Below are 5,891 nucleotides of genomic sequence, written 5' to 3'. Positions count from 1 at the left end.
TAGGTTTGTTTTTAATTTTCTGGAAACCTCCATACCAATTTTTATAATTGCTACACATTACCAACAACACTGTACATGAGTTTCATTTTCTATACATCCTAGGCAACCTTTGTGATCTTTTGAGTTTTTAATAATAGCCATCCTGATGTGAGTTATGTAACGTCTCAAAGTACCTTTGATTTCAATTTTTTCTGATGATTAATGATGTTGAATATGTTTTAAATACCTGTTGCCCATTTTTATATGTTCCTTGGAGAAATGTCAATTCAGAGCTTTTGCTCAACTTTTAATATGTTTATTTGTTTTGCTACTGTTGAGTTGCACAATGTTGGGGAAAACAGTCCCACAACACCCCGCAGGTACCTTGAGTCTGGGGGAGACAAAGGAGTTAGAAAGAGAGAGAATAAGCATTTAAAAGGCAGGTCCAGGGCCCCGGAGCATCAGAGGCTTGCTCAAGGCCCAAAGCTGTAAGGCTTCACCTAATTTAGTGGTCTACAAGCTCTTTGTTCTTAGGGTAGCTGGGAGGGAGCGGAAGGAATGAGGAAAAGGATTTATCAGTGAAGGTGAACTCGTAAGTCATTGAGTAAGATGTATAGCACTGGTGGTTTCTGTGAATTCCCTTGAGCAAAGGCATGTGGCTAAACTACTTAAGATCTTTAACTTATCAGGACTGAAACGGGTGGGAACAGGTTTCAGGAAGAGCCAAGATGTTTGATTATACTCCACTGCTTCAAGGGAGTGTTATCTCCCTCGGCAACCAGTGGAATGCGCTGTGTGGTTGTGCTCTCAGGGAAAAAGACATGAAGGCAATAAGGAGATTTTCTCCTCAGAAGCCACCCCTGGCTCCCCGTGGGTGTCTCACACAGGGAAGATCAAATCAACCGGCACCCCAGAAACTTTCTTTCCCACTTACAATTTCTTCATAAACTTTAGATCTTAACCCATCATCAGATATATAGCTTGAAAACATTTTCCCCAATATTTAGGCTATTGTATTTGGTCGATTGATTCCTTTTTCATTTGATGTAGTGTTGCTCATTTGTTTTAGTATATGTGGACTGAATTTTTAATATGCTATTCAAAATAATTATTACCAAAGCCATCGTTCATGAGCTTTTTTCTATGTTCTCTTCTAGGTGTTTTAGAGGTTGCAGTCTTACATTTAGGATTTTTCAACTTATCTTCATTTGATTTTTGTGTATGATGTAAAATGTGGATACAATTTTGTTCTTTTGCATGTGGAAATCTAGTTTTCCCAACACTATTCATAGAAAACATGATCCCTCTTCTCATTTTACGATTTTGCTGCAGATTTGTAAAACTAATTGACTACATATGCTTGGATGTTCTGTTCTGTTCATTTGGTCATGTTTCTGTGTTCATGCCAATTTCAAATAAGGTCGTGTGATTCTTCCTACTTTTTTTCTTTCTCAAGAATTGTTTTCACAATTTATGGCTCTCTATATAGCTATACAAGTTTTGTATTTTGTTTTCTATTTCTGTGAAGAATGCCATTGAAATTTTGATGGATCGCATTTCATCTGTCTATTGCTTTTGATGCTATAAATATTTTAACAATATTAACTCTCCCAATCCATAAGCATAGATAATCTTTCCATTTATTTTTTTCTTCTTAAATTGCTTTTATCAATGTCTCATAGTTTTCAATGGAGAGATCTTTTACTTTCTGGTTACCTTTTTTTAAAGTATTTAATTTCTTTGATATACTTATAGTCAGATGAGTTTCTTGAATTCTTTTTCAGTTAGGTAATTATTTGTACGATAATGTTACCAAATTTGTTCATTGGTTCTAACAGTTTCTTAAATAGAATATTTGAACTGTCTTTACATATAGGAGTTTGTCATCTGCAAAGAGAGATAACTTTACTTATTGCTTTATAATTTGGCTGCCTTTTTTTTTCTCATCAGATGTTTATGTTCCCTATTTGATTTGTTTCTGTTTTAATTATTATTTTATTCATTGTGCTAATTTTGAAGTTTGTTGTTTTTCCTTCTAGTTTCTTAGATACAATGAGATGTTGCTTATTTGGTATCTTTATTTTTTTAATGTATGCATTTATTGCTGTAATTTTCCATCATAATGCTGCTTCACTGCACACCATAAGTTTAGGTATGTTGTGTTTCCACTATTATTTGTCTCAAGATATTTATGAATTTTTCTTTTTATGTTTCTTTTCATCAATTCATTATTTAGGAGCAATGTTTTAAAAATGTCATGTAGGCTGTGGGGCAGTAGTTCATGCCTGTATTCTCAGAACTTTGGGAGGCCGAGGCGGGAAGATCATGAGTTCAGGAGATCGAGACCATCCTGACTAACATGGTGAAATCGTGTCTCTCCTAAAAATACAAAAAATTAGCTGGGGGTGGTGGCAGTCGCCTATATTGCCAGCTACTCGGGAGGCTGGGGAAGGAGTACGGTGTTAACCTGGGAGGCGGAGCTTGCGGTGAGCTGAGATTGTGCCACTGCACTGCATCCTGGGCAACAAAGCGAGACTCTGTCTCAAAAAAAAAAAAAAGTTCATTATTTGCTAGGTGTTTTGTTTTGTTTTGTTTTGTTTTTTTTAAGATTTCTCCTCTTACTGATTTTTGGTTTGCTACCATGACAGTCTGAAAAAATATTAAATATGTTTTTAGCCATCTTACTTTGTTAAGACTTGTTTTATGGCCTAGCAGATGGTCTATCTTAGAGAATCCTCCAGGCATGTTACAGCAAAATATATATTTGGCTGCTACAAGATGAAAAGTTCTGTATATGTCTGTGGGTTCATTTAGTTAAAATTAAGTCTGGCATTTTCTTATTAATTTTCTGTCGAGTTTATCTATTCCTTCTATTAATTGAGGTACTGAAATTTCCTACAATTATTTTATTGCCGTTTTCTTCTTCATTTCTATTTATATTTGCTTTAAATATTTAGGTGCTCCAATGTTGAGTACAGATGTATATATATAATTGTTATAACCTTTTGATGAATTGATTGTTTTATTATTAAATGATGACCTTCTTGGTCTTATGACAGGTTTTGAATTGAAATCTCTTTTATAGATAGGAGTATAGCCACTCCTAATTTTTTATTACCATTTGCATAGCAGTATCTTCTTCTATTCCTTCATTTCCAGCCCTTGTTTGTCCTTAAAGATTAAGTGGGTCTCATGGGTAAAATGTAGTTGAATCCCATTTTTAAAATGCATTTGGTCACTCCACATCTTTTAATCACACAATTTAATTCATTTGCATTCAAGATAATTATTGATAAGTAAGTTCTTACTACTGTTATCTTGTTAGTTGTTTCTGATTGAGTCATACATCATTTTTTCCCTTCTTCCTCCCATGTCTGCTTTTAAATGTTTCGCATTTAAATATCTTCAGTAGTGATAAGCTTTGACTGCTTTGTTTTTATCATTAGTGTTGCTGCTGTAGTTTTTGATGGTCTTCAAAGGCTCAGAGAAAACATCTAATAGTTAATAATCAACTAGCTTAAGCTGACAACTTTTGTCACATAAAAACTGTAGACATTTATCCTCTGTTCCAATGATGTTTTTGAAATCACAATTTATATCTTTTAATACTGTGTCTTCCTTAAAATCATATTGGTGACAAGTCTTTTGCCGAGTGATTTCAAGCTCCTCCATTTTTTTGTTTATTTTCTGTTAGTGCTTTTAGAATTTTCTTTGTTTCTCAACCTTTGAGAGCTTGATTCTTTCTTTTGGCAGCATTTTTATTTTTCCTTACACAATGATGTGTTGCTGAGGCCTAACGTTCTCATATAACAGTAGAAAACAAAAATTTGTTGTCATGTCTTTATAGAATCTAGAATTTCATACAAAAAATCTTACATAAATTAAAAGGATGAATACACTTACAAGTGTAAACGCAAACTGCTTCCAAATCAAGGCAAGTGAGAGCCCACGGTGTTCTGGCAAAAAACATCAGCTAAGAAAGGAAACTGGGTCCTATGGCTTGGACTTTCCAACCATGACAGACAGGCAGGACAGAAGCAACTAGGTCAGGAGTCCTTGCCAGCCTCTAGAGAAATCCCAGAACACTCAGACCTGATACATTAATACCCTGCACAGATCAGAGACTGCTGGCCATGCAGACTCACCAAGCCACAGGCTTGTCTTCCACAAGTACATTCTTACCTCAGTCACGAAATGTCCATGCAACGTGCACTAAAGTTTGAACTCAAAGATATGTACACAGTATTAAACAAATACCAAGGGGAACAATTAACTTGAATACAAGGTCAAAATCAGCAACAAGTTCTATGATCCAGTTTTAGTATCAGATACAATCTTCAAGGATAATTTCTTCTCAAAGGCTTATTCCAGTTTCATGAGGCTAGCATGAGGTGTACGCATTTGCCAAGGGCAAATTTATACTTCTGTATTCACCCATGCAGCAAATGCTACACATCTGCTTAGTCCATTTAGAAGCATTTGTGGTGGATGATGGAGGAGCCCAACTCATCATACTCCTGCTTGCTAATCCACATCTGCTGGAAGGTGGACAGTGAGGTCAGGATGGAGCTACCAATCCACACTGAGTACTTGCGCTCTGAGGGTGCAATGATCTTAATCTTCATGATGCTGGGAGCCAGGGCAGTGATCTCCTTCTGCATCCTGTCGGCAATGCCTGGGTACATGGTGGTGCTGCCAGATAGTACCGTGTTGGCATACAGGTCTTTGCGGATGTCCACGTCACACTTCATGATGGAGTTGAAGTGGTTTCATGGATGCTGCAAGATTCCATGCCCAGGAAAGAAGGCTGGAACAGCACCTCTGGACACCGGAACCGCTCCTTGTCAATAGTGATGACCTGGCCATCGAGAAGTTTGTAGCCCTTCTCCAAAGAAGAGGAGGATGTGGCAGTGGCCATCTCCTGCTTGAAGTTCAGGGAGACCTAGCACAGCTTCTCCTTGATGTTGTGCATGATTTCCCACTCGTCTGTGGTGGTGAAGCTGTAGCCTAGCTGGTTGAGGATCTTCATGAGGTACTCAGTCAAGTCCCAGCCAACCAAGTCCAGACACAGGATGGCATGGGGAAGTTAGTAGCTCTCCTAGAAGGGCACTGTGTTGGTGACCCTGTGTCCAGAGTCCATGACAATGTCAGTGGTGCACCCAAAGGCATAGAGGGACAGCACATCTCAGATGGCCACATGGCTTGGGTGTTGAAGGTCTCAAACATAATCTGAGTCATCTTCTCTCTGTTAGCCTTGGGGCTCAGGGGTTCCTTGGTTAGCAGCACTGGCTGCTCTTCTGGGGCCCTATGCAGCTTATTGTAGAAGTGGTGCCAGATCTTCTCCATGTTGTCCCAGTTGGTGATGATGCCATACTTGATGGGGTACTTCAGGGTCAGGATGCTGTGCTTGCTCTGGGCTTTGTTGCCCATGTAGGTGTCCTTCGGGCCCATGTCCACCATCATTCTCTGGTGTCGGGGGCACCCCACGATGGAGGGAAACATGGCTCAGGGAGCGTCATCCCTAGCAAAGCCAGTTTTGCACATGCCAGAGCCATTGTCAATGAGCAGCATGACGATCACTTCTTCTATTTCAATGGGCAGAAGAGTGGGATAGTGGAGCCGCAGAACAACAAGGTGAGCAAGCTGGCAGTGGTGACTGGAGCAAGAGTTTTATTCTTGTTTGTTGTGGGGTAGTTTTATGTGGTATTAATCTTTTTTGTTGACTACGATCTTTCTGAACCTACATATTTATATTTCCCTCAAATTTTTGAAAGTTGTTATTATTCACTTGAATATGCTGTATATACATTCCTTTTGCTGAACTCTTTCACGAATATTACTAAATCTTAGATTTACTTATTTAAGGTAATTGTGTATATCTGGTAAATAGTCTTTGTTCTTTTTGATTGTTT

General features: G+C 38.2%; 1 pseudogene; it reads right to left on the bottom strand.

The window, feature by feature from the left end:
• Positions 1-4,448: 4,448 nt before the first annotated feature.
• On the bottom strand, positions 4,449-5,568 carry LOC129025682 (actin, cytoplasmic 2-like; annotated as a pseudogene).
• Positions 5,569-5,891: the final 323 nt, after the last annotated feature.

Source organism: Pongo pygmaeus, chromosome Y, assembly GCF_028885625.2.
Source record: "Pongo pygmaeus isolate AG05252 chromosome Y, NHGRI_mPonPyg2-v2.0_pri, whole genome shotgun sequence".
Taxonomy (NCBI): domain Eukaryota; kingdom Metazoa; phylum Chordata; class Mammalia; order Primates; family Hominidae; genus Pongo; species Pongo pygmaeus.
This window is presented reverse-complemented; position numbering and strand designations above follow the sequence as displayed.